We start from the raw sequence: 27,492 nt of genomic DNA on the forward strand, positions 1-27,492 counted from the left end.
ACCGGGTTGGGACAGTGGCCACAGAGTTGCCTTATTTTAGGTAAAGCAATGGCAGGGAAGAAATCTTTACCTGGGAAACAGTGTGAGTGTGTGTGTGTGACTGTGTTTGTGTGTGTGTGGGGGGGCGTGTGTGTGTGTGTGTTTTTGTGCTGGGATGAACTTCCAAGTATGTACTTTTGGCAGCTGCCATCATCCTCTCAGCGACGGAAGGACAAGAAGTCGGAAGTGCGCTTTCTGACCTGAGAATAGTCAATGAAGTATAATATTTAGCACAGCGTATTTTCTTCCCTAATGAGAAAGGAGAGATCCGTGGAATCTAACAGACCTTCCAGCGATAACCTTTCCACGTTGAGCCTATCGATTCTCTATCCGAGTGAAATTAGCTGCCAGTGGAGAACAAGACAAGTCTTTGCATGAAATGCTCTTGTGGAAGCTAGATTGCCAAATAATAAAGCATCAAATGGTAGAAACATGCACTGAAGTTTGAAGAGATACTCAGTGCACAAAGTAGACTGTGAAAGACTTTGGGGAAATCATGCAATCACCGAGAGACTAATTGTTGACAATCCGCAAATTTATGTTTGCCAGAAAAGAGAGACGGTCCTGACATTGTATAGTGAGTGGTTTCGGACGTGCCACGGCAGTTTAAGAAAACATGAAACAAAAAACTTGAGAAATCAGAAGGTATCGCAGCTATAACCTTTTGTTTATTAAAGAATTGATGAAAATAAAAAGAACGTATCTCACAGCATGTGTGATAATATTTCCATACGCATGTGATAATGGATCAACGTTTCATAGAGATGAAATAAAAAGTTCTAATTTTGACAAAAGCAAACAAGGAAAATTATACCGTAGAAAAGCCCGGGTGACGGAAGTGAGGCCCTGTCTCAAGAAGAAACATCGGAGACGTTTAAAAGCAGGGAGTGAAACAGAGGATAGCATACCATTTTTAATACTGGCCCTTGTTTCAGTGGGAAAAGGCAAAAATAAGCCGTGTATATCCTGGATTCTCGCATCGATTGTTCAGGATCGGAGATGTTGCCTCCATTTCCAGTTATGCATTGTATGGTGGAATTGCAGTTCGCACATTTGGTGCCAAAATTGTAATGCTGACGAAAGTGGACATGTTCCCTGAAGTAAGAGGGACAGAAATTGGGTGTGTCTTCCGGCTGTCTGGCTTACCAGGAATGAAGATCCTGGCTCTAGGGATTTTCCCAACATGTCTTAGACAGTAAGGAACAGGGCAGAATTGAGGCCCGGCGCCAAGGCCTCTAGGTGTAAAGAAACAGCCCTGGCTTCAGGGCCCATGAAATTAGGATGATTTTAAGGAGGATGATGGAATGAGTGGACTGTGACCTTTGGCCCCGTTTCTTTCCCTTGTCTTTTCATGGGCCAGGTGTGCTCCATCAGAAGGCTTCCTGTGCCGGATGTAAAGTGTCCTGGGGGAAGAAAAGAGCACTGCTTAGAAAGATGCTCCACAGGGAGAAAGGAGCCACCATTTTCAGGAGAATGATCCCCAGAAGCATGAGCAATGCAGATGCCGAGGCTTCACACAAGACCCTGGAGGGTCTTATTCCTGCAGCCGGGACCTGGGCATCGGTGTGCTTTAACGCTCATAACCGATTTTGAGGGGAGCCCAATCGATAAGCTGTCTGCCAGTCATGCTCATCACACCGTAGTTTTCACACACGTCACACGGAGACCCTGTTCGTATGCACATTTGGGTGCTTGAGCAGGGCTGCGCCCAAGATTCTGTGGTTCTACGGAGCCCTGAGTTGTGCCCTGGGCAGCTTTCCTCTGGGGTTGGTCAACTTTGATCCCTGTACCTGACGAGAAAGGGACCATGAAATCTAATCAGCAAATAGAGAAAAGGAAGGGGCCATTTCCCACAATCATTTCCACGGAAACACCACGTCGGATAAATAAGCCTGACTGCAGGACAGGGACTGTGCTTCAGAGACGCAGCTTTCGCAGCTGGACGAATGACCCAGAAATTCCCCAAATGCCATTTTTAAACACACCAAATGAGATTTAGTTCAGGGCTTTCTGAATTTATTTCAGTTGAATACACACACTCCTGTGTTTGCTTTCCTTTATTATCAATACAGCTTCGTTCCAGATGACTTACATGCCAGTGGGAAAATTTTCCGTTTCGACTCATGGGAAGTGGGCACCGTGAAACAGGCAAGTCGGTCTGTCTCTTTCCGGCGTTATGTGGGTTCCAGCAAGAGCACAAGTCCCAGGGCGCCTGAGGTCCATTCAGGAACCAATGTAAAAACGGCGAGCCCCGGTAAGAAAGAAGAGCACCGTTCTTATCTTCCAAATGCATTCCAGTTTCCACTATTCAAGGTGGCGAGAATGATCCACGGATGTCCCACATGAGCCAAATTTCACCTTCTCATGCCGAACAACAACTGACGAATGAAACACACCCCAAGAGAAAATACCAAACCGAGTCCCCTGCAATAACCTCACACGCAAACCTACACGTCGGTAGGTCATATTCAGAAATACACACTGAATGTCATCTATCATGAACACAAACACTCAGACAGTCCCTCCAGAGGTTCGGAAGACTCACGACCCCAAAACTCGATGTTTCCCATAGGCGGGCTCATCCTGAGATGTAGCCATCACTATCCAGTTGTCCCTGTTGTAGAGACAGAAAGTTGGGCTCCTCATTAGTTTATGTAGGATTGACGGTGTTCGTGTTTGTGTGTGTGCGTGTGTGTGTGTTTGCGTGCGCGCTTCTGGGTGTAGTTATATGTGTGTGTGTGTGTGTGTGTGTGCACCCCTACGTGTGGGTCGGTACTTGCTCTGAGATCACTGGCACACAAGCAGAGCCCTCTTGCTGTGTTTGTTCTTCCCTTTGGATCTCCTGGTCCTCCCTTGCAGGGAAGCGAGTGTGCCAGTGTTCATGGACTCCTGATCTGTCGGGGTCGTCGAAGGGACGTTTAGCAGGGAGCTTTGCTGTTCAGGATGTCGGTTCTTCATCCCACACTTGTATTTGGATTGATGAATCACAAGTACGTTGGGAGGCAGGGTACCTTCGACTTTTCTGACGTTGAACTCAGGCTTCGTTTTGTTTTGCTCTTGAAGGAATTTCCAGTGGTCTAAGGTGCTTTCCTGAGTGGCTCTTTCCACCAAGTGCTCGTCCAACTCGGGTGCCTGGAGGCAGGGGTGTTCTCTCTTGAGCTCTCCTTGCGTTGCTCGCCTGTGTGTGTCTTCAGCGCCAAGGGTTCTTGGTTCCCTGCCTCTTGACACACTCTCACTGTGTCTTTCCCATTCACTCTTCTGGATGTAAAAGAGGACATAGGCCTGTTGACTCAGGACAGAAGTGATGCTAGAGGCGGTGACCTCGGCATCATCCATTTTATACCACTGGCCTTCTTGAGCTTTGACATAAGAGAAGTAATGTCCGTTGTGACAACTCCACCCAGCGTGGACCAGCACCGCATAGAGGACATAGACAAGAGGTCCTGTGTTCTGCTGAGACATGTATGGCTGCATGTCAAGGCACTCAGGATAGTGCACATTCTTGGCAAGTTTGTTGCCTGTGACATCGGAGAATCTCTTCAATACAAGGATGAGGACCTTGGCAGAAGTGTGTAAAGTTAACGTCTTGGAGGCAGGCACCCTCTGGAGACAAAGACCACAATGATAGGCATTCTCTCCATTGAGTTCTTCGGGCTTCACCAACTGTTCCAAAGCTTGCTTGACACTCTGAGCTGCCTGGATATCCAGGGCGATGTCCAGGTAAGGGTCAAAAGTGTCTGAAATGCCGTGGCAGTGGAGACACTTGATTTGAGATCTCCAGTAGCCTCCAAATATTTGGTGGATGAGGGTGGTGTCCTTAGAGTGATGATCTACCTGCTTGTGCCCGGGAAGGCATGCCTTTTTCATGGCATCCACAGTGAACATGAGAAATTCATGGGCATCTTCCTGCTTGCCTCTATGGAAGTCAGCAGCCAATGCCTGTGAGGGCTGGATGACACGGCCAGGAATGTGGAGGGCCCGTGTGATGTGAGCTTGCATAGTACAGAGCATGCAGCCCTTGTGACGATGACACGTTGGAGAGTGCTCCCGGGACAGCATGTAGTTGGCAAGGGGCGGTGTGTACGTCAGGCACTGCAGGGAAGCGTTCACGTAGCAGGTATTTCCCATATTCTGGAGCCCAGCCCCCACCGCAGCAGGTCTCCTGCTACTCAGAGGAAGCTTCTCCCTGGGAGCAAGCTGTCTTGCCACAGGAGCCAAATCATCACAGAGGTCGACACGGGTCTCAGATGAGAGTGGTGACTTCTCAGGGAGAGAAGTCCGCTGGATTTCAGCAAAAGCTGCATCTGGCCGAGAAGATGTGAGTTTTGAAAAGTGGTTGAACTGCCACTCACCTCCCAAGTAGAGTGAGTCGTCCGCCATGTCGACTGGAACAAGGATCACAAGGTTTTTCTGCTGGGACCGCAGGTTGCAGAAAGACGCTATCTCTTCCGAGAGAGTCTTCAAATGACGAGCTCTCTGGCCGCATCAGCCCTTCTATAACTCACCCCCACCAACCGCGAACACCCCACCCTCTCCTCAGGTGCGCGATAAACCAATCAAATATCAGCACTCAATTCAGGAATGAGTCACAGGGTGTGTCCCCTTGCATCGCTGGGAATTCAACAGACACAGCCCACATCATGACTTCCAGAACACCTGAATCAAATTACTCCTCAGGATGATAGGCACATATAATATGAGTGTAACCGGGTTGGGACAGTGGCCACACAGTTGCCTTATTTTAGGTAAAGCAATGGCAGGGAAGAAATCTTTACCTGGGAAACAGTGTGAGTGTGTGTGTGTGACTGTGTTTGTGTGTGGGGGGGGGGGCGTGTGTGTGTGTGTGTGTTTGTGCTGGGATGAACTTCCAAGTATGTACTTTTGGCAGCTGCCATCATCCTCTCAGCGACGGAAGGACAAGAAGTCGGAAGTGCGCTTTCTGACCTGAGAATAGTCAATGAAGTATAATATTTAGCACAGCGTATTTTCTTCCCTAATGAGAAAGGAGAGATCCGTGGAATCTAACAGACCTTCCAGCGATAACCTTTCCACGTTGAGCCTATCGATTCTCTATCCGAGTGAAATTAGCTGCCAGTGGAGAACAAGACAAGTCTTTGCATGAAATGCTCTTGTGGAAGCTAGATTGCCAAATAATAAAGCATCAAATGGTAGAAACATGCACTGAAGTTTGAAGAGATACTCAGTGCACAAAGTAGACTGTGAAAGACTTTGGGGAAATCATGCAATCACCGAGAGACTAATTGTTGACAATCCGCAAATTTATGTTTGCCAGAAAAGAGAGACGGTCCTGACATTGTATAGTGAGTGGTTTCGGACGTGCCACGGCAGTTTAAGAAAACATGAAACAAAAAACTTGAGAAATCAGAAGGTATCGCAGCTATAACCTTTTGTTTATTAAAGAATTGATGAAAATAAAAAGAACGTATCTCACAGCATGTGTGATAATATTTCCATACGCATGTGATAATGGATCAACGTTTCATAGAGATGAAATAAAAAGTTCTAATTTTGACAAAAGCAAACAAGGAAAATTATACCGTAGAAAAGCCCGGGTGACGGAAGTGAGGCCCTGTCTCAAGAAGAAACATCGGAGACGTTTAAAAGCAGGGAGTGAAACAGAGGATAGCATACCATTTTTAATACTGGCCCTTGTTTCAGTGGGAAAAGGCAAAAATAAGCCGTGTATATCCTGGATTCTCGCATCGATTGTTCAGGATCGGAGATGTTGCCTCCATTTCCAGTTATGCATTGTATGGTGGAATTGCAGTTCGCACATTTGGTGCCAAAATTGTAATGCTGACGAAAGTGGACATGTTCCCTGAAGTAAGAGGGACAGAAATTGGGTGTGTCTTCCGGCTGTCTGGCTTACCAGGAATGAAGATCCTGGCTCTAGGGATTTTCCCAACATGTCTTAGACAGTAAGGAACAGGGCAGAATTGAGGCCCGGCGCCAAGGCCTCTAGGTGTAAAGAAACAGCCCTGGCTTCAGGGCCCATGAAATTAGGATGATTTTAAGGAGGATGATGGAATGAGTGGACTGTGACCTTTGGCCCCGTTTCTTTCCCTTGTCTTTTCATGGGCCAGGTGTGCTCCATCAGAAGGCTTCCTGTGCCGGATGTAAAGTGTCCTGGGGGAAGAAAAGAGCACTGCTTAGAAAGATGCTCCACAGGGAGAAAGGAGCCACCATTTTCAGGAGAATGATCCCCAGAAGCATGAGCAATGCAGATGCCGAGGCTTCACACAAGACCCTGGAGGGTCTTATTCCTGCAGCCGGGACCTGGGCATCGGTGTGCTTTAACGCTCATAACCGATTTTGAGGGGAGCCCAATCGATAAGCTGTCTGCCAGTCATGCTCATCACACCGTAGTTTTCACACACGTCACACGGAGACCCTGTTCGTATGCACATTTGGGTGCTTGAGCAGGGCTGCGCCCAAGATTCTGTGGTTCTACGGAGCCCTGAGTTGTGCCCTGGGCAGCTTTCCTCTGGGGTTGGTCAACTTTGATCCCTGTACCTGACGAGAAAGGGACCATGAAATCTAATCAGCAAATAGAGAAAAGGAAGGGGCCATTTCCCACAATCATTTCCACGGAAACACCACGTCGGATAAATAAGCCTGACTGCAGGACAGGGACTGTGCTTCAGAGACGCAGCTTTCGCAGCTGGACGAATGACCCAGAAATTCCCCAAATGCCATTTTTAAACACACCAAATGAGATTTAGTTCAGGGCTTTCTGAATTTATTTCAGTTGAATACACACACTCCTGTGTTTGCTTTCCTTTATTATCAATACAGCTTCGTTCCAGATGACTTACATGCCAGTGGGAAAATTTTCCGTTTCGACTCATGGGAAGTGGGCACCGTGAAACAGGCAAGTCCATCTGTCTGTTTCCGGCGTTATGTGGGTTCCAGCAAGAGCACAAGTCCCAGGGCGCCTGAGGTCCATTCAGGAACCAATGTAAAAACGGCGAGCCCGGGTAAGAAAGAAGAGCACCGTTCTTATCTTCCAAATGCATTCCAGTTTCCACTATTCAAGGTGGCGAGAATGATCCACGGATGTCCCACATGAGCCAAATTTCACCTTCTCATGCCGAACAACAACTGACGAATGAAACACACCCCAAGAGAAAATACGAAACCGAGTCCCCTGCAATAACCTCACACGCAAACCTACACGTCGGTAGGTCATATTCAGAAATACACACTGAATGTCATCTATCATGAACACAAACACTCAGACAGTCCCTCCAGAGGTTCGGAAGACTCACGACCCCAAAACTCGATGTTTCCCATAGGCGGGCTCATCCTGAGATGTAGCCATCACTATCCAGTTGTCCCTGTTGTAGAGACAGAAACTTGGGCTCCTCATTAGTTTATGTAGGATTGACGGTGTTCGTGTTTGTGTGTGTGTGTGTGTGTGTTTGCGTGCGCGCTTCTGGGAGTAGTTATGTGTGTGTGTGTGTGTGTGTGTGTGTGTGTGTGTGTGTGTGCGCACCCCTACGTGTGGGTCGGTACTTGCACTGAGATCACTGGCACACAAGCAGAGCCCTCTTGCTGTGTTTGTTCTTCCCTTTGGATCTCCTGGTCCTCCCTTGCAGGGAAGCGAGTGTGCCAGTGTTCATGGACTCCTGATCTGTCGGGGTCGTCGAAGAGAGGTTTAGCAGGGAGCTTTGCTGTTCAGGATGACGGTTCTTCATCCCACACTTGTATTTGGATTGATGAATCACAAGTACGTTGGGAGGCAGGGTACCTTCAACTTTTCTGACGTTGAACTCAGGCTTCGTTTTGTTTTGCTCTTGAAGGAATTTCCAGTGGTCTAAGGTGCTTTCCTGAGTGGCTCTTTCCACCAAGTGCTCGTCCAACTCGGGTGCCTGGAGGCAGGGGTGGTCTCTCTTGAGCTCTCCTTGCGTTGCTCGCCTGTGTGTGTCTTCAGCGCCAAGGGTTCTTGGTTCCCTGCCTCTTGACACACTCTCACTGTGTCTTTCCCATTCACTCTTCTGGATGTAAAAGAGGACATAGGCCTGTTGACTCAGGACAGAAGTGATGCTAGAGGCGGTGACCTCGGCATCATCCATTTTATACCACTGGCCTTCTTGAGCTTTGACATAAGAGAAGTAATGTCCGTTGTGACAACTCCACCCAGCGTGGACCAGCACCGCATAGAGGACATAGACAAGAGGTCCTGTGTTCTGCTGAGACATGTATGGCTGCATGTCAAGGCACTCAGGATAGTGCACATTCTTGGCAAGTTTGTTGCCTGTGACATCGGAGAATCTCTTCAATACAAGGATGAGGACCTTGGCAGAAGTGTGTAAAGTTAACGTCTTGGAGGCCGGCACCCTCTGGAGACAAAGACCACAATGATAGGCATTCTCTCCATTGAGTTCTTCGGGCTTCACCAACTGTTCCAAAGCTTGCTTGACACTCTGAGCTGCCTGGATATCCAGGGCGATGTCCAGGTAAGGGTCAAAAGTGTCTGAAATGCCGTGGCAGTGGAGACACTTGATTTGAGATCTCCAGTAGCCTCCAAATATTTGGTGGATGAGGGTGGTGTCCTTAGAGTGATGATCTACCTGCTTGTGCCCGGGAAGGCATGCCTTTTTCATGGCATCCACAGTGAACATGAGAAATTCATGGGCATCTTCCTGCTTGCCTCTATGGAAGTCAGCAGCCAATGCCTGTGAGGGCTGGATGACACGGCCAGGAATGTGGAGGGCCCGTGTGATGTGAGCTTGCATAGTACAGAGCATGCAGCCCTTGTGACGATGACACGTTGGAGAGTGCTCCCGGGACAGCATGTAGTTGGCAAGGGGCGGTGTGTACGTCAGGCACTGCAGGGAAGCGTTCACGTAGCAGGTATTTCCCATATTCTGGAGCCCAGCCCCCACCGCAGCAGGTCTCCTGCTACTCAGAGGAAGCTTCTCCCTGGGAGCAAGCTGTCTTGCCACAGGAGCCAAATCATCACAGAGGTCGACACGGGTCTCAGATGAGAGTGGTGACTTCTCAGGGAGAGAAGTCCGCTGGATTTCAGCAAAAGCTGCATCTGGACGAGAAGATGTGAGTTTTGAAAAGTGGTTGAACTGCCACTCACCTCCCAAGTAGAGTGAGTCGTCCGCCATGTCGACTGGAACAAGGATCACAAGGTTTTTCTGCTGGGACCGCAGGTTGCAGAAAGACGCTATCTCTTCCGAGAGAGTCTTCAAATGACGAGCTCTCTGGCCGCATCAGCCCTTCTATAACTCACCCCCACCAACCGCGAACACCCCACCCTCTCCTCAGGTGCGCGATAAACCAATCAAATATCAGCACTCAATTCAGGAATGAGTCACAGGGTGTGTCCCCTTGCATCGCTGGGAATTCAACAGACACAGCCCACATCATGACTTCCAGAACACCTGAATCAAATTACTCCTCAGGATGATAGGCACATATAATATGAGTGTAACCGGGTTGGGACAGTGGCCACACAGTTGCCTTATTTTAGGTAAAGCAATGGCAGGGAAGAAATCTTTACCTGGGAAACAGTGTGAGTGTGTGTGTGTGACTGTGTTTGTGTGTGTGGGGGGGGGCGTGTGTGTGTGTGTGTTTTTGTGCTGGGATGAACTTCCAAGTATGTACTTTTGGCAGCTGCCATCATCCTCTCAGCGACGGAAGGACAAGAAGTCGGAAGTGCGCTTTCTGACCTGAGAATAGTCAATGAAGTATAATATTTAGCACAGCGTATTTTCTTCCCTAATGAGAAAGGAGAGATCCGTGGAATCTAACAGACCTTCCAGCGATAACCTTTCCACGTTGAGCCTATCGATTCTCTATCCGAGTGAAATTAGCTGCCAGTGGAGAACAAGACAAGTCTTTGCATGAAATGCTCTTGTGGAAGCTAGATTGCCAAATAATAAAGCATCAAATGGTAGAAACATGCACTGAAGTTTGAAGAGATACTCAGTGCACAAAGTAGACTGTGAAAGACTTTGGGGAAATCATGCAATCACCGAGAGACTAATTGTTGACAATCCGCAAATTTATGTTTGCCAGAAAAGAGAGACGGTCCTGACATTGTATAGTGAGTGGTTTCGGACGTGCCACGGCAGTTTAAGAAAACATGAAACAAAAAACTTGAGAAATCAGAAGGTATCGCAGCTATAACCTTTTGTTTATTAAAGAATTGATGAAAATAAAAAGAACGTATCTCACAGCATGTGTGATAATATTTCCATACGCATGTGATAATGGATCAACGTTTCATAGAGATGAAATAAAAAGTTCTAATTTTGACAAAAGCAAACAAGGAAAATTATACCGTAGAAAAGCCCGGGTGACGGAAGTGAGGCCCTGTCTCAAGAAGAAACATCGGAGACGTTTAAAAGCAGGGAGTGAAACAGAGGATAGCATACCATTTTTAATACTGGCCCTTGTTTCAGTGGGAAAAGGCAAAAATAAGCCGTGTATATCCTGGATTCTCGCATCGATTGTTCAGGATCGGAGATGTTGCCTCCATTTCCAGTTATGCATTGTATGGTGGAATTGCAGTTCGCACATTTGGTGCCAAAATTGTAATGCTGACGAAAGTGGACATGTTCCCTGAAGTAAGAGGGACAGAAATTGGGTGTGTCTTCCGGCTGTCTGGCTTACCAGGAATGAAGATCCTGGCTCTAGGGATTTTCCCAACATGTCTTAGACAGTAAGGAACAGGGCAGAATTGAGGCCCGGCGCCAAGGCCTCTAGGTGTAAAGAAACAGCCCTGGCTTCAGGGCCCATGAAATTAGGATGATTTTAAGGAGGATGATGGAATGAGTGGACTGTGACCTTTGGCCCCGTTTCTTTCCCTTGTCTTTTCATGGGCCAGGTGTGCTCCATCAGAAGGCTTCCTGTGCCGGATGTAAAGTGTCCTGGGGGAAGAAAAGAGCACTGCTTAGAAAGATGCTCCACAGGGAGAAAGGAGCCACCATTTTCAGGAGAATGATCCCCAGAAGCATGAGCAATGCAGATGCCGAGGCTTCACACAAGACCCTGGAGGGTCTTATTCCTGCAGCCGGGACCTGGGCATCGGTGTGCTTTAACGCTCATAACCGATTTTGAGGGGAGCCCAATCGATAAGCTGTCTGCCAGTCATGCTCATCACACCGTAGTTTTCACACACGTCACACGGAGACCCTGTTCGTATGCACATTTGGGTGCTTGAGCAGGGCTGCGCCCAAGATTCTGTGGTTCTACGGAGCCCTGAGTTGTGCCCTGGGCAGCTTTCCTCTGGGGTTGGTCAACTTTGATCCCTGTACCTGACGAGAAAGGGACCATGAAATCTAATCAGCAAATAGAGAAAAGGAAGGGGCCATTTCCCACAATCATTTCCACGGAAACACCACGTCGGATAAATAAGCCTGACTGCAGGACAGGGACTGTGCTTCAGAGACGCAGCTTTCGCAGCTGGACGAATGACCCAGAAATTCCCCAAATGCCATTTTTAAACACACCAAATGAGATTTAGTTCAGGGCTTTCTGAATTTATTTCAGTTGAATACACACACTCCTGTGTTTGCTTTCCTTTATTATCAATACAGCTTCGTTCCAGATGACTTACATGCCAGTGGGAAAATTTTCCGTTTCGACTCATGGGAAGTGGGCACCGTGAAACAGGCAAGTCGGTCTGTCTCTTTCCGGCGTTATGTGGGTTCCAGCAAGAGCACAAGTCCCAGGGCGCCTGAGGTCCATTCAGGAACCAATGTAAAAACGGCGAGCCCCGGTAAGAAAGAAGAGCACCGTTCTTATCTTCCAAATGCATTCCAGTTTCCACTATTCAAGGTGGCGAGAATGATCCACGGATGTCCCACATGAGCCAAATTTCACCTTCTCATGCCGAACAACAACTGACGAATGAAACACACCCCAAGAGAAAATACCAAACCGAGTCCCCTGCAATAACCTCACACGCAAACCTACACGTCGGTAGGTCATATTCAGAAATACACACTGAATGTCATCTATCATGAACACAAACACTCAGACAGTCCCTCCAGAGGTTCGGAAGACTCACGACCCCAAAACTCGATGTTTCCCATAGGCGGGCTCATCCTGAGATGTAGCCATCACTATCCAGTTGTCCCTGTTGTAGAGACAGAAAGTTGGGCTCCTCATTAGTTTATGTAGGATTGACGGTGTTCGTGTTTGTGTGTGTGCGTGTGTGTGTGTTTGCGTGCGCGCTTCTGGGTGTAGTTATATGTGTGTGTGTGTGTGTGTGTGTGCACCCCTACGTGTGGGTCGGTACTTGCTCTGAGATCACTGGCACACAAGCAGAGCCCTCTTGCTGTGTTTGTTCTTCCCTTTGGATCTCCTGGTCCTCCCTTGCAGGGAAGCGAGTGTGCCAGTGTTCATGGACTCCTGATCTGTCGGGGTCGTCGAAGGGACGTTTAGCAGGGAGCTTTGCTGTTCAGGATGTCGGTTCTTCATCCCACACTTGTATTTGGATTGATGAATCACAAGTACGTTGGGAGGCAGGGTACCTTCGACTTTTCTGACGTTGAACTCAGGCTTCGTTTTGTTTTGCTCTTGAAGGAATTTCCAGTGGTCTAAGGTGCTTTCCTGAGTGGCTCTTTCCACCAAGTGCTCGTCCAACTCGGGTGCCTGGAGGCAGGGGTGTTCTCTCTTGAGCTCTCCTTGCGTTGCTCGCCTGTGTGTGTCTTCAGCGCCAAGGGTTCTTGGTTCCCTGCCTCTTGACACACTCTCACTGTGTCTTTCCCATTCACTCTTCTGGATGTAAAAGAGGACATAGGCCTGTTGACTCAGGACAGAAGTGATGCTAGAGGCGGTGACCTCGGCATCATCCATTTTATACCACTGGCCTTCTTGAGCTTTGACATAAGAGAAGTAATGTCCGTTGTGACAACTCCACCCAGCGTGGACCAGCACCGCATAGAGGACATAGACAAGAGGTCCTGTGTTCTGCTGAGACATGTATGGCTGCATGTCAAGGCACTCAGGATAGTGCACATTCTTGGCAAGTTTGTTGCCTGTGACATCGGAGAATCTCTTCAATACAAGGATGAGGACCTTGGCAGAAGTGTGTAAAGTTAACGTCTTGGAGGCAGGCACCCTCTGGAGACAAAGACCACAATGATAGGCATTCTCTCCATTGAGTTCTTCGGGCTTCACCAACTGTTCCAAAGCTTGCTTGACACTCTGAGCTGCCTGGATATCCAGGGCGATGTCCAGGTAAGGGTCAAAAGTGTCTGAAATGCCGTGGCAGTGGAGACACTTGATTTGAGATCTCCAGTAGCCTCCAAATATTTGGTGGATGAGGGTGGTGTCCTTAGAGTGATGATCTACCTGCTTGTGCCCGGGAAGGCATGCCTTTTTCATGGCATCCACAGTGAACATGAGAAATTCATGGGCATCTTCCTGCTTGCCTCTATGGAAGTCAGCAGCCAATGCCTGTGAGGGCTGGATGACACGGCCAGGAATGTGGAGGGCCCGTGTGATGTGAGCTTGCATAGTACAGAGCATGCAGCCCTTGTGACGATGACACGTTGGAGAGTGCTCCCGGGACAGCATGTAGTTGGCAAGGGGCGGTGTGTACGTCAGGCACTGCAGGGAAGCGTTCACGTAGCAGGTATTTCCCATATTCTGGAGCCCAGCCCCCACCGCAGCAGGTCTCCTGCTACTCAGAGGAAGCTTCTCCCTGGGAGCAAGCTGTCTTGCCACAGGAGCCAAATCATCACAGAGGTCGACACGGGTCTCAGATGAGAGTGGTGACTTCTCAGGGAGAGAAGTCCGCTGGATTTCAGCAAAAGCTGCATCTGGCCGAGAAGATGTGAGTTTTGAAAAGTGGTTGAACTGCCACTCACCTCCCAAGTAGAGTGAGTCGTCCGCCATGTCGACTGGAACAAGGATCACAAGGTTTTTCTGCTGGGACCGCAGGTTGCAGAAAGACGCTATCTCTTCCGAGAGAGTCTTCAAATGACGAGCTCTCTGGCCGCATCAGCCCTTCTATAACTCACCCCCACCAACCGCGAACACCCCACCCTCTCCTCAGGTGCGCGATAAACCAATCAAATATCAGCACTCAATTCAGGAATGAGTCACAGGGTGTGTCCCCTTGCATCGCTGGGAATTCAACAGACACAGCCCACATCATGACTTCCAGAACACCTGAATCAAATTACTCCTCAGGATGATAGGCACATATAATATGAGTGTAACCGGGTTGGGACAGTGGCCACACAGTTGCCTTATTTTAGGTAAAGCAATGGCAGGGAAGAAATCTTTACCTGGGAAACAGTGTGAGTGTGTGTGTGTGACTGTGTTTGTGTGTGGGGGGGGGGCGTGTGTGTGTGTGTGTGTTTGTGCTGGGATGAACTTCCAAGTATGTACTTTTGGCAGCTGCCATCATCCTCTCAGCGACGGAAGGACAAGAAGTCGGAAGTGCGCTTTCTGACCTGAGAATAGTCAATGAAGTATAATATTTAGCACAGCGTATTTTCTTCCCTAATGAGAAAGGAGAGATCCGTGGAATCTAACAGACCTTCCAGCGATAACCTTTCCACGTTGAGCCTATCGATTCTCTATCCGAGTGAAATTAGCTGCCAGTGGAGAACAAGACAAGTCTTTGCATGAAATGCTCTTGTGGAAGCTAGATTGCCAAATAATAAAGCATCAAATGGTAGAAACATGCACTGAAGTTTGAAGAGATACTCAGTGCACAAAGTAGACTGTGAAAGACTTTGGGGAAATCATGCAATCACCGAGAGACTAATTGTTGACAATCCGCAAATTTATGTTTGCCAGAAAAGAGAGACGGTCCTGACATTGTATAGTGAGTGGTTTCGGACGTGCCACGGCAGTTTAAGAAAACATGAAACAAAAAACTTGAGAAATCAGAAGGTATCGCAGCTATAACCTTTTGTTTATTAAAGAATTGATGAAAATAAAAAGAACGTATCTCACAGCATGTGTGATAATATTTCCATACGCATGTGATAATGGATCAACGTTTCATAGAGATGAAATAAAAAGTTCTAATTTTGACAAAAGCAAACAAGGAAAATTATACCGTAGAAAAGCCCGGGTGACGGAAGTGAGGCCCTGTCTCAAGAAGAAACATCGGAGACGTTTAAAAGCAGGGAGTGAAACAGAGGATAGCATACCATTTTTAATACTGGCCCTTGTTTCAGTGGGAAAAGGCAAAAATAAGCCGTGTATATCCTGGATTCTCGCATCGATTGTTCAGGATCGGAGATGTTGCCTCCATTTCCAGTTATGCATTGTATGGTGGAATTGCAGTTCGCACATTTGGTGCCAAAATTGTAATGCTGACGAAAGTGGACATGTTCCCTGAAGTAAGAGGGACAGAAATTGGGTGTGTCTTCCGGCTGTCTGGCTTACCAGGAATGAAGATCCTGGCTCTAGGGATTTTCCCAACATGTCTTAGACAGTAAGGAACAGGGCAGAATTGAGGCCCGGCGCCAAGGCCTCTAGGTGTAAAGAAACAGCCCTGGCTTCAGGGCCCATGAAATTAGGATGATTTTAAGGAGGATGATGGAATGAGTGGACTGTGACCTTTGGCCCCGTTTCTTTCCCTTGTCTTTTCATGGGCCAGGTGTGCTCCATCAGAAGGCTTCCTGTGCCGGATGTAAAGTGTCCTGGGGGAAGAAAAGAGCACTGCTTAGAAAGATGCTCCACAGGGAGAAAGGAGCCACCATTTTCAGGAGAATGATCCCCAGAAGCATGAGCAATGCAGATGCCGAGGCTTCACACAAGACCCTGGAGGGTCTTATTCCTGCAGCCGGGACCTGGGCATCGGTGTGCTTTAACGCTCATAACCGATTTTGAGGGGAGCCCAATCGATAAGCTGTCTGCCAGTCATGCTCATCACACCGTAGTTTTCACACACGTCACACGGAGACCCTGTTCGTATGCACATTTGGGTGCTTGAGCAGGGCTGCGCCCAAGATTCTGTGGTTCTACGGAGCCCTGAGTTGTGCCCTGGGCAGCTTTCCTCTGGGGTTGGTCAACTTTGATCCCTGTACCTGACGAGAAAGGGACCATGAAATCTAATCAGCAAATAGAGAAAAGGAAGGGGCCATTTCCCACAATCATTTCCACGGAAACACCACGTCGGATAAATAAGCCTGACTGCAGGACAGGGACTGTGCTTCAGAGACGCAGCTTTCGCAGCTGGACGAATGACCCAGAAATTCCCCAAATGCCATTTTTAAACACACCAAATGAGATTTAGTTCAGGGCTTTCTGAATTTATTTCAGTTGAATACACACACTCCTGTGTTTGCTTTCCTTTATTATCAATACAGCTTCGTTCCAGATGACTTACATGCCAGTGGGAAAATTTTCCGTTTCGACTCATGGGAAGTGGGCACCGTGAAACAGGCAAGTCCATCTGTCTGTTTCCGGCGTTATGTGGGTTCCAGCAAGAGCACAAGTCCCAGGGCGCCTGAGGTCCATTCAGGAACCAATGTAAAAACGGCGAGCCCGGGTAAGAAAGAAGAGCACCGTTCTTATCTTCCAAATGCATTCCAGTTTCCACTATTCAAGGTGGCGAGAATGATCCACGGATGTCCCACATGAGCCAAATTTCACCTTCTCATGCCGAACAACAACTGACGAATGAAACACACCCCAAGAGAAAATACGAAACCGAGTCCCCTGCAATAACCTCACACGCAAACCTACACGTCGGTAGGTCATATTCAGAAATACACACTGAATGTCATCTATCATGAACACAAACACTCAGACAGTCCCTCCAGAGGTTCGGAAGACTCACGACCCCAAAACTCGATGTTTCCCATAGGCGGGCTCATCCTGAGATGTAGCCATCACTATCCAGTTGTCCCTGTTGTAGAGACAGAAACTTGGGCTCCTCATTAGTTTATGTAGGATTGACGGTGTTCGTGTTTGTGTGTGTGTGTGTGTGTGTTTGCGTGCGCGCTTCTGGGAGTAGTTATGTGTGTGTGTGTGTGTGTGTGTGTGTGTGTGTGTGTGTGCGCACCCCTACGTGTGGGTCGGTACTTGCACTGAGATCACTGGCACACAAGCAGAGCCCTCTTGCTGTGTTTGTTCTTCCCTTTGGATCTCCTGGTCCTCCCTTGCAGGGAAGCGAGTGTGCCAGTGTTCATGGACTCCTGATCTGTCGGGGTCGTCGAAGAGAGGTTTAGCAGGGAGCTTTGCTGTTCAGGATGACGGTTCTTCATCCCACACTTGTATTTGGATTGATGAATCACAAGTACGTTGGGAGGCAGGGTACCTTCAACTTTTCTGACGTTGAACTCAGGCTTCGTTTTGTTTTGCTCTTGAAGGAATTTCCAGTGGTCTAAGGTGCTTTCCTGAGTGGCTCTTTCCACCAAGTGCTCGTCCAACTCGGGTGCCTGGAGGCAGGGGTGGTCTCTCTTGAGCTCTCCTTGCGTTGCTCGCCTGTGTGTGTCTTCAGCGCCAAGGGTTCTTGGTTCCCTGCCTCTTGACACACTCTCACTGTGTCTTTCCCATTCACTCTTCTGGATGTAAAAGAGGACATAGGCCTGTTGACTCAGGACAGAAGTGATGCTAGAGGCGGTGACCTCGGCATCATCCATTTTATACCACTGGCCTTCTTGAGCTTTGACATAAGAGAAGTAATGTCCGTTGTGACAACTCCACCCAGCGTGGACCAGCACCGCATAGAGGACATAGACAAGAGGTCCTGTGTTCTGCTGAGACATGTATGGCTGCATGTCAAGGCACTCAGGATAGTGCACATTCTTGGCAAGTTTGTTGCCTGTGACATCGGAGAATCTCTTCAATACAAGGATGAGGACCTTGGCAGAAGTGTGTAAAGTTAACGTCTTGGAGGCCGGCACCCTCTGGAGACAAAGACCACAATGATAGGCATTCTCTCCATTGAGTTCTTCGGGCTTCACCAACTGTTCCAAAGCTTGCTTGACACTCTGAGCTGCCTGGATATCCAGGGCGATGTCCAGGTAAGGGTCAAAAGTGTCTGAAATGCCGTGGCAGTGGAGACACTTGATTTGAGATCTCCAGTAGCCTCCAAATATTTGGTGGATGAGGGTGGTGTCCTTAGAGTGATGATCTACCTGCTTGTGCCCGGGAAGGCATGCCTTTTTCATGGCATCCACAGTGAACATGAGAAATTCATGGGCATCTTCCTGCTTGCCTCTATGGAAGTCAGCAGCCAATGCCTGTGAGGGCTGGATGACACGGCCAGGAATGTGGAGGGCCCGTGTGATGTGAGCTTGCATAGTACAGAGCATGCAGCCCTTGTGACGATGACACGTTGGAGAGTGCTCCCGGGACAGCATGTAGTTGGCAAGGGGCGGTGTGTACGTCAGGCACTGCAGGGAAGCGTTCACGTAGCAGGTATTTCCCATATTCTGGAGCCCAGCCCCCACCGCAGCAGGTCTCCTGCTACTCAGAGGAAGCTTCTCCCTGGGAGCAAGCTGTCTTGCCACAGGAGCCAAATCATCACAGAGGTCGACACGGGTCTCAGATGAGAGTGGTGACTTCTCAGGGAGAGAAGTCCGCTGGATTTCAGCAAAAGCTGCATCTGGACGAGAAGATGTGAGTTTTGAAAAGTGGTTGAACTGCCACTCACCTCCCAAGTAGAGTGAGTCGTCCGCCATGTCGACTGGAACAAGGATCACAAGGTTTTTCTGCTGGGACCGCAGGTTGCAGAAAGACGCTATCTCTTCCGAGAGAGTCTTCAAATGACGAGCTCTCTGGCCGCATCAGCCCTTCTATAACTCACCCCCACCAACCGCGAACACCCCACCCTCTCCTCAGGTGCGCGATAAACCAATCAAATATCAGCACTCAATTCAGGAATGAGTCACAGGGTGTGTCCCCTTGCATCGCTGGGAATTCAACAGACACAGCCCACATCATGACTTCCAGAACACCTGAATCAAATTACTCCTCAGGATGATAGGCACATATAATATGAGTGTAACCGGGTTGGGACAGTGGCCACACAGTTGCCTTATTTTAGGTAAAGCAATGGCAGGGAAGAAATCTTTACCTGGGAAACAGTGTGAGTGTGTGTGTGTGACTGTGTTTGTGTGTGTGGGGGGGGGCGTGTGTGTGTGTGTGTTTTTGTGCTGGGATGAACTTCCAAGTATGTACTTTTGGCAGCTGCCATCATCCTCTCAGCGACGGAAGGACAAGAAGTCGGAAGTGCGCTTTCTGACCTGAGAATAGTCAATGAAGTATAATATTTAGCACAGCGTATTTTCTTCCCTAATGAGAAAGGAGAGATCCGTGGAATCTAACAGACCTTCCAGCGATAACCTTTCCACGTTGAGCCTATCGATTCTCTATCCGAGTGAAATTAGCTGCCAGTGGAGAACAAGACAAGTCTTTGCATGAAATGCTCTTGTGGAAGCTAGATTGCCAAATAATAAAGCATCAAATGGTAGAAACATGCACTGAAGTTTGAAGAGATACTCAGTGCACAAAGTAGACTGTGAAAGACTTTGGGGAAATCATGCAATCACCGAGAGACTAATTGTTGACAATCCGCAAATTTATGTTTGCCAGAAAAGAGAGACGGTCCTGACATTGTATAGTGAGTGGTTTCGGACGTGCCACGGCAGTTTAAGAAAACATGAAACAAAAAACTTGAGAAATCAGAAGGTATCGCAGCTATAACCTTTTGTTTATTAAAGAATTGATGAAAATAAAAAGAACGTATCTCACAGCATGTGTGATAATATTTCCATACGCATGTGATAATGGATCAACGTTTCATAGAGATGAAATAAAAAGTTCTAATTTTGACAAAAGCAAACAAGGAAAATTATACCGTAGAAAAGCCCGGGTGACGGAAGTGAGGCCCTGTCTCAAGAAGAAACATCGGAGACGTTTAAAAGCAGGGAGTGAAACAGAGGATAGCATACCATTTTTAATACTGGCCCTTGTTTCAGTGGGAAAAGGCAAAAATAAGCCGTGTATATCCTGGATTCTCGCATCGATTGTTCAGGATCGGAGATGTTGCCTCCATTTCCAGTTATGCATTGTATGGTGGAATTGCAGTTCGCACATTTGGTGCCAAAATTGTAATGCTGACGAAAGTGGACATGTTCCCTGAAGTAAGAGGGACAGAAATTGGGTGTGTCTTCCGGCTGTCTGGCTTACCAGGAATGAAGATCCTGGCTCTAGGGATTTTCCCAACATGTCTTAGACAGTAAGGAACAGGGCAGAATTGAGGCCCGGCGCCAAGGCCTCTAGGTGTAAAGAAACAGCCCTGGCTTCAGGGCCCATGAAATTAGGATGATTTTAAGGAGGATGATGGAATGAGTGGACTGTGACCTTTGGCCCCGTTTCTTTCCCTTGTCTTTTCATGGGCCAGGTGTGCTCCATCAGAAGGCTTCCTGTGCCGGATGTAAAGTGTCCTGGGGGAAGAAAAGAGCACTGCTTAGAAAGATGCTCCACAGGGAGAAAGGAGCCACCATTTTCAGGAGAATGATCCCCAGAAGCATGAGCAATGCAGATGCCGAGGCTTCACACAAGACCCTGGAGGGTCTTATTCCTGCAGCCGGGACCTGGGCATCGGTGTGCTTTAACGCTCATAACCGATTTTGAGGGGAGCCCAATCGATAAGCTGTCTGCCAGTCATGCTCATCACACCGTAGTTTTCACACACGTCACACGGAGACCCTGTTCGTATGCACATTTGGGTGCTTGAGCAGGGCTGCGCCCAAGATTCTGTGGTTCTACGGAGCCCTGAGTTGTGCCCTGGGCAGCTTTCCTCTGGGGTTGGTCAACTTTGATCCCTGTACCTGACGAGAAAGGGACCATGAAATCTAATCAGCAAATAGAGAAAAGGAAGGGGCCATTTCCCACAATCATTTCCACGGAAACACCACGTCGGATAAATAAGCCTGACTGCAGGACAGGGACTGTGCTTCAGAGACGCAGCTTTCGCAGCTGGACGAATGACCCAGAAATTCCCCAAATGCCATTTTTAAACACACCAAATGAGATTTAGTTCAGGGCTTTCTGAATTTATTTCAGTTGAATACACACACTCCTGTGTTTGCTTTCCTTTATTATCAATACAGCTTCGTTCCAGATGACTTACATGCCAGTGGGAAAATTTTCCGTTTCGACTCATGGGAAGTGGGCACCGTGAAACAGGCAAGTCCATCTGTCTGTTTCCGGCGTTATGTGGGTTCCAGCAAGAGCACAAGTCCCAGGGCGCCTGAGGTCCATTCAGGAACCAATGTAAAAACGGCGAGCCCGGGTAAGAAAGAAGAGCACCGTTCTTATCTTCCAAATGCATTCCAGTTTCCACTATTCAAGGTGGCGAGAATGATCCACGGATGTCCCACATGAGCCAAATTTCACCTTCTCATGCCGAACAACAACTGACGAATGAAACACACCCCAAGAGAAAATACGAAACCGAGTCCCCTGCAATAACCTCACACGCAAACCTACACGTCGGTAGGTCATATTCAGAAATACACACTGAATGTCATCTATCATGAACACAAACACTCAGACAGTCCCTCCAGAGGTTCGGAAGACTCACGACCCCAAAACTCGATGTTTCCCATAGGCGGGCTCATCCTGAGATGTAGCCATCACTATCCAGTTGTCCCTGTTGTAGAGACAGAAACTTGGGCTCCTCATTAGTTTATGTAGGATTGACGGTGTTCGTGTTTGTGTGTGTGTGTGTGTGTTTGCGTGCGCGCTTCTGGGAGTAGTTATGTGTGTGTGTGTGTGTGTGTGTGTGTGTGTGTGTGCGCACCCCTACGTGTGGGTCGGTACTTGCACTGAGATCACTGGCACACAAGCAGAGCCCTCTTGCTGTGTTTGTTCTTCCCTTTGGATCTCCTGGTCCTCCCTTGCAGGGAAGCGAGTGTGCCAGTGTTCATGGACTCCTGATCTGTCGGGGTCGTCGAAGAGAGGTTTAGCAGGGAGCTTTGCTGTTCAGGATGACGGTTCTTCATCCCACACTTGTATTTGGATTGATGAATCACAAGTACGTTGGGAGGCAGGGTACCTTCAACTTTTCTGACGTTGAACTCAGGCTTCGTTTTGTTTTGCTCTTGAAGGAATTTCCAGTGGTCTAAGGTGCTTTCCTGAGTGGCTCTTTCCACCAAGTGCTCGTCCAACTCGGGTGCCTGGAGGCAGGGGTGGTCTCTCTTGAGCTCTCCTTGCGTTGCTCGCCTGTGTGTGTCTTCAGCGCCAAGGGTTCTTGGTTCCCTGCCTCTTGACACACTCTCACTGTGTCTTTCCCATTCACTCTTCTGGATGTAAAAGAGGACATAGGCCTGTTGACTCAGGACAGAAGTGATGCTAGAGGCGGTGACCTCGGCATCATCCATTTTATACCACTGGCCTTCTTGAGCTTTGACATAAGAGAAGTAATGTCCGTTGTGACAACTCCACCCAGCGTGGACCAGCACCGCATAGAGGACATAGACAAGAGGTCCTGTGTTCTGCTGAGACATGTATGGCTGCATGTCAAGGCACTCAGGATAGTGCACATTCTTGGCAAGTTTGTTGCCTGTGACATCGGAGAATCTCTTCAATACAAGGATGAGGACCTTGGCAGAAGTGTGTAAAGTTAACGTCTTGGAGGCCGGCACCCTCTGGAGACAAAGACCACAATGATAGGCATTCTCTCCATTGAGTTCTTCGGGCTTCACCAACTGTTCCAAAGCTTGCTTGACACTCTGAGCTGCCTGGATATCCAGGGCGATGTCCAGGTAAGGGTCAAAAGTGTCTGAAATGCCGTGGCAGTGGAGACACTTGATTTGAGATCTCCAGTAGCCTCCAAATATTTGGTGGATGAGGGTGGTGTCCTTAGAGTGATGATCTACCTGCTTGTGCCCGGGAAGGCATGCCTTTTTCATGGCATCCACAGTGAACATGAGAAATTCATGGGCATCTTCCTGCTTGCCTCTATGGAAGTCAGCAGCCAATGCCTGTGAGGGCTGGATGACACGGCCAGGAATGTGGAGGGCCCGTGTGATGTGAGCTTGCATAGTACAGAGCATGCAGCCCTTGTGACGATGACACGTTGGAGAGTGCTCCCGGGACAGCATGTAGTTGGCAAGGGGCGGTGTGTACGTCAGGCACTGCAGGGAAGCGTTCACGTAGCAGGTATTTCCCATATTCTGGAGCCCAGCCCCCACCGCAGCAGGTCTCCTGCTACTCAGAGGAAGCTTCTCCCTGGGAGCAAGCTGTCTTGCCACAGGAGCCAAATCATCACAGAGGTCGACACGGGTCTCAGATGAGAGTGGTGACTTCTCAGGGAGAGAAGTCCGCTGGATTTCAGCAAAAGCTGCATCTGGACGAGAAGATGTGAGTTTTGAAAAGTGGTTGAACTGCCACTCACCTCCCAAGTAGAGTGAGTCGTCCGCCATGTCGACTGGAACAAGGATCACAAGGTTTTTCTGCTGGGACCGCAGGTTGCAGAAAGACGCTATCTCTTCCGAGAGAGTCTTCAAATGACGAGCTCTCTGGCCGCATCAGCCCTTCTATAACTCACCCCCACCAACCGCGAACACCCCACCCTCTCCTCAGGTGCGCGATAAACCAATCAAATATCAGCACTCAATTCAGGAATGAGTCACAGGGTGTGTCCCCTTGCATCGCTGGGAATTCAACAGACACAGCCCACATCATGACTTCCAGAACACCTGAATCAAATTACTCCTCAGGATGATAGGCACATATAATATGAGTGTAACCGGGTTGGGACAGTGGCCACACAGTTGCCTTATTTTAGGTAAAGCAATGGCAGGGAAGAAATCTTTACCTGGGAAACAGTGTGAGTGTGTGTGTGTGACTGTGTTTGTGTGTGTGGGGGGGGGCGTGTGTGTGTGTGTGTTTTTGTGCTGGGATGAACTTCCAAGTATGTACTTTTGGCAGCTGCCATCATCCTCTCAGCGACGGAAGGACAAGAAGTCGGAAGTGCGCTTTCTGACCTGAGAATAGTCAATGAAGTATAATATTTAGCACAGCGTATTTTCTTCCCTAATGAGAAAGGAGAGATCCGTGGAATCTAACAGACCTTCCAGCGATAACCTTTCCACGTTGAGCCTATCGATTCTCTATCCGAGTGAAATTAGCTGCCAGTGGAGAACAAGACAAGTCTTTGCATGAAATGCTCTTGTGGAAGCTAGATTGCCAAATAATAAAGCATCAAATGGTAGAAACATGCACTGAAGTTTGAAGAGATACTCAGTGCACAAAGTAGACTGTGAAAGACTTTGGGGAAATCATGCAATCACCGAGAGACTAATTGTTGACAATCCGCAAATTTATGTTTGCCAGAAAAGAGAGACGGTCCTGACATTGTATAGTGAGTGGTTTCGGACGTGCCACGGCAGTTTAAGAAAACATGAAACAAAAAACTTGAGAAATCAGAAGGTATCGCAGCTATAACCTTTTGTTTATTAAAGAATTGATGAAAATAAAAAGAACGTATCTCACAGCATGTGTGATAATATTTCCATACGCATGTGATAATGGATCAACGTTTCATAGAGATGAAATAAAAAGTTCTAATTTTGACAAAAGCAAACAAGGAAAATTATACCGTAGAAAAGCCCGGGTGACGGAAGTGAGGCCCTGTCTCAAGAAGAAACATCGGAGACGTTTAAAAGCAGGGAGTGAAACAGAGGATAGCATACCATTTTTAATACTGGCCCTTGTTTCAGTGGGAAAAGGCAAAAATAAGCCGTGTATATCCTGGATTCTCGCATCGATTGTTCAGGATCGGAGATGTTGCCTCCATTTCCAGTTATGCATTGTATGGTGGAATTGCAGTTCGCACATTTGGTGCCAAAATTGTAATGCTGACGAAAGTGGACATGTTCCCTGAAGTAAGAGGGACAGAAATTGGGTGTGTCTTCCGGCTGTCTGGCTTACCAGGAATGAAGATCCTGGCTCTAGGGATTTTCCCAACATGTCTTAGACAGTAAGGAACAGGGCAGAATTGAGGCCCGGCGCCAAGGCCTCTAGGTGTAAAGAAACAGCCCTGGCTTCAGGGCCCATGAAATTAGGATGATTTTAAGGAGGATGATGGAATGAGTGGACTGTGACCTTTGGCCCCGTTTCTTTCCCTTGTCTTTTCATGGGCCAGGTGTGCTCCATCAGAAGGCTTCCTGTGCCGGATGTAAAGTGTCCTGGGGGAAGAAAAGAGCACTGCTTAGAAAGATGCTCCACAGGGAGAAAGGAGCCACCATTTTCAGGAGAATGATCCCCAGAAGCATGAGCAATGCAGATGCCGAGGCTTCACACAAGACCCTGGAGGGTCTTATTCCTGCAGCCGGGACCTGGGCATCGGTGTGCTTTAACGCTCATAACCGATTTTGAGGGGAGCCCAATCGATAAGCTGTCTGCCAGTCATGCTCATCACACCGTAGTTTTCACACACGTCACACGGAGACCCTGTTCGTATGCACATTTGGGTGCTTGAGCAGGGCTGCGCCCAAGATTCTGTGGTTCTACGGAGCCCTGAGTTGTGCCCTGGGCAGCTTTCCTCTGGGGTTGGTCAACTTTGATCCCTGTACCTGACGAGAAAGGGACCATGAAATCTAATCAGCAAATAGAGAAAAGGAAGGGGCCATTTCCCACAATCATTTCCACGGAAACACCACGTCGGATAAATAAGCCTGACTGCAGGACAGGGACTGTGCTTCAGAGACGCAGCTTTCGCAGCTGGACGAATGACCCAGAAATTCCCCAAATGCCATTTTTAAACACACCAAATGAGATTTAGTTCAGGGCTTTCTGAATTTATTTCAGTTGAATACACACACTCCTGTGTTTGCTTTCCTTTATTATCAATACAGCTTCGTTCCAGATGACTTACATGCCAGTGGGAAAATTTTCCGTTTCGACTCATGGGAAGTGGGCACCGTGAAACAGGCAAGTCCATCTGTCTGTTTCCGGCGTTATGTGGGTTCCAGCAAGAGCACAAGTCCCAGGGCGCCTGAGGTCCATTCAGGAACCAATGTAAAAACGGCGAGCCCCGGTAAGAAAGAAGAGCACCGTTCTTATCTTCCAAATGCATTCCAGTTTCCACTATTCAAGGTGGCGAGAATGATCCACGGATGTCCCACATGAGCCAAATTTCACCTTCTCATGCCGAACAACAACTGACGAATGAAACACACCCCAAGAGAAAATACCAAACCGAGTCCCCTGCAATAACCTCACACGCAAACCTACACGTCGGTAGGTCATATTCAGAAATACACACTGAATGTCATCTATCATGAACACAAACACTCAGACAGTCCCTCCAGAGGTTCGGAAGACTCACGACCCCAAAACTCGATGTTTCCCATATGCGGGCTCATCCTGAGATGTAGCCATCACTATCCAGTTGTCCCTGTTGTAGAGACAGAAAGTTGGGCTCCTCATTAGTTTATGTAGGATTGACGGTGTTCGTGTTTGTGTGTGTGTGTGTGTGTGTGTTTGCGTGCGCGCTTCTGGGTGTAGTTATATGTGTGTGTGTGTGTGTGTGTGTGCACCCCTACGTGTGGGTCGGTACTTGCACTGAGATCACTGGCACACAAGCAGAGCCCTCTTGCTGTGTTTGTTCTTCCCTTTGGATCTCCTGGTCCTCCCTTGCAGGGAAGCGAGTGTGCCAGTGTTCATGGACTCCTGATCTGTCGGGGTCGTCGAAGGGACGTTTAGCAGGGAGCTTTGCTGTTCAGGATGTCGGTTCTTCATCCCACACTTGTATTTGGATTGATGAATCACAAGTACGTTGGGAGGCAGGGTACCTTCGACTTTTCTGACGTTGAACTCAGGCTTCGTTTTGTTTTGCTCTTGAAGGAATTTCCAGTGGTCTAAGGTGCTTTCCTGAGTGGTTCTTTCCACCAAGTGCTCGTCCAACTCGGGTGCCTGGAGGCAGGGGTGTTCTCTCTTGAGCTCTCCTTGCGTTGCTCGCCTGTGTGTGTCTTCAGCGCCAAGGGTTCTTGGTTCCCTGCCTCTTGACACACTCTCACTGTGTCTTTCCCATTCACTCTTCTGGATGTAAAAGAGGACATAGGCCTGTTGACTCAGGACAGAAGTGATGCTAGAGGCGGTGACCTCGTCATCATCCATTTTATACCACTGGCCTTCTTGAGCTTTGACATAAGAGAAGTAATGTCCGTTGTGACAACTCCACCCAGCGTGGACCAGCACCGCATAGAGGACATAGACAAGAGGTCCTGTGTTCTGCTGAGACATGTATGGCTGCATGTCAAGGCACTCAGGATAGTGCACATTCTTGGCAAGTTTGTTGCCTGTGACATCGGAGAATCTCTTCAATACAAGGATGAGGACCTTGGCAGAAGTGTGTAAAGTTAACGTCTTGGAGGCCGGCACCCTCTGGAGACAAAGACCACAATGATAGGCATTCTCTCCATTGAGTTCTTCGGGCTTCACCAACTGTTCCAAAGCTTGCTTGACACTCTGAGCTGC

The sequence above is a fragment of the Pan paniscus genome, chromosome 7 (genome assembly GCF_029289425.2).
Source record: "Pan paniscus chromosome 7, NHGRI_mPanPan1-v2.0_pri, whole genome shotgun sequence".
NCBI lineage: Eukaryota > Metazoa > Chordata > Mammalia > Primates > Hominidae > Pan > Pan paniscus.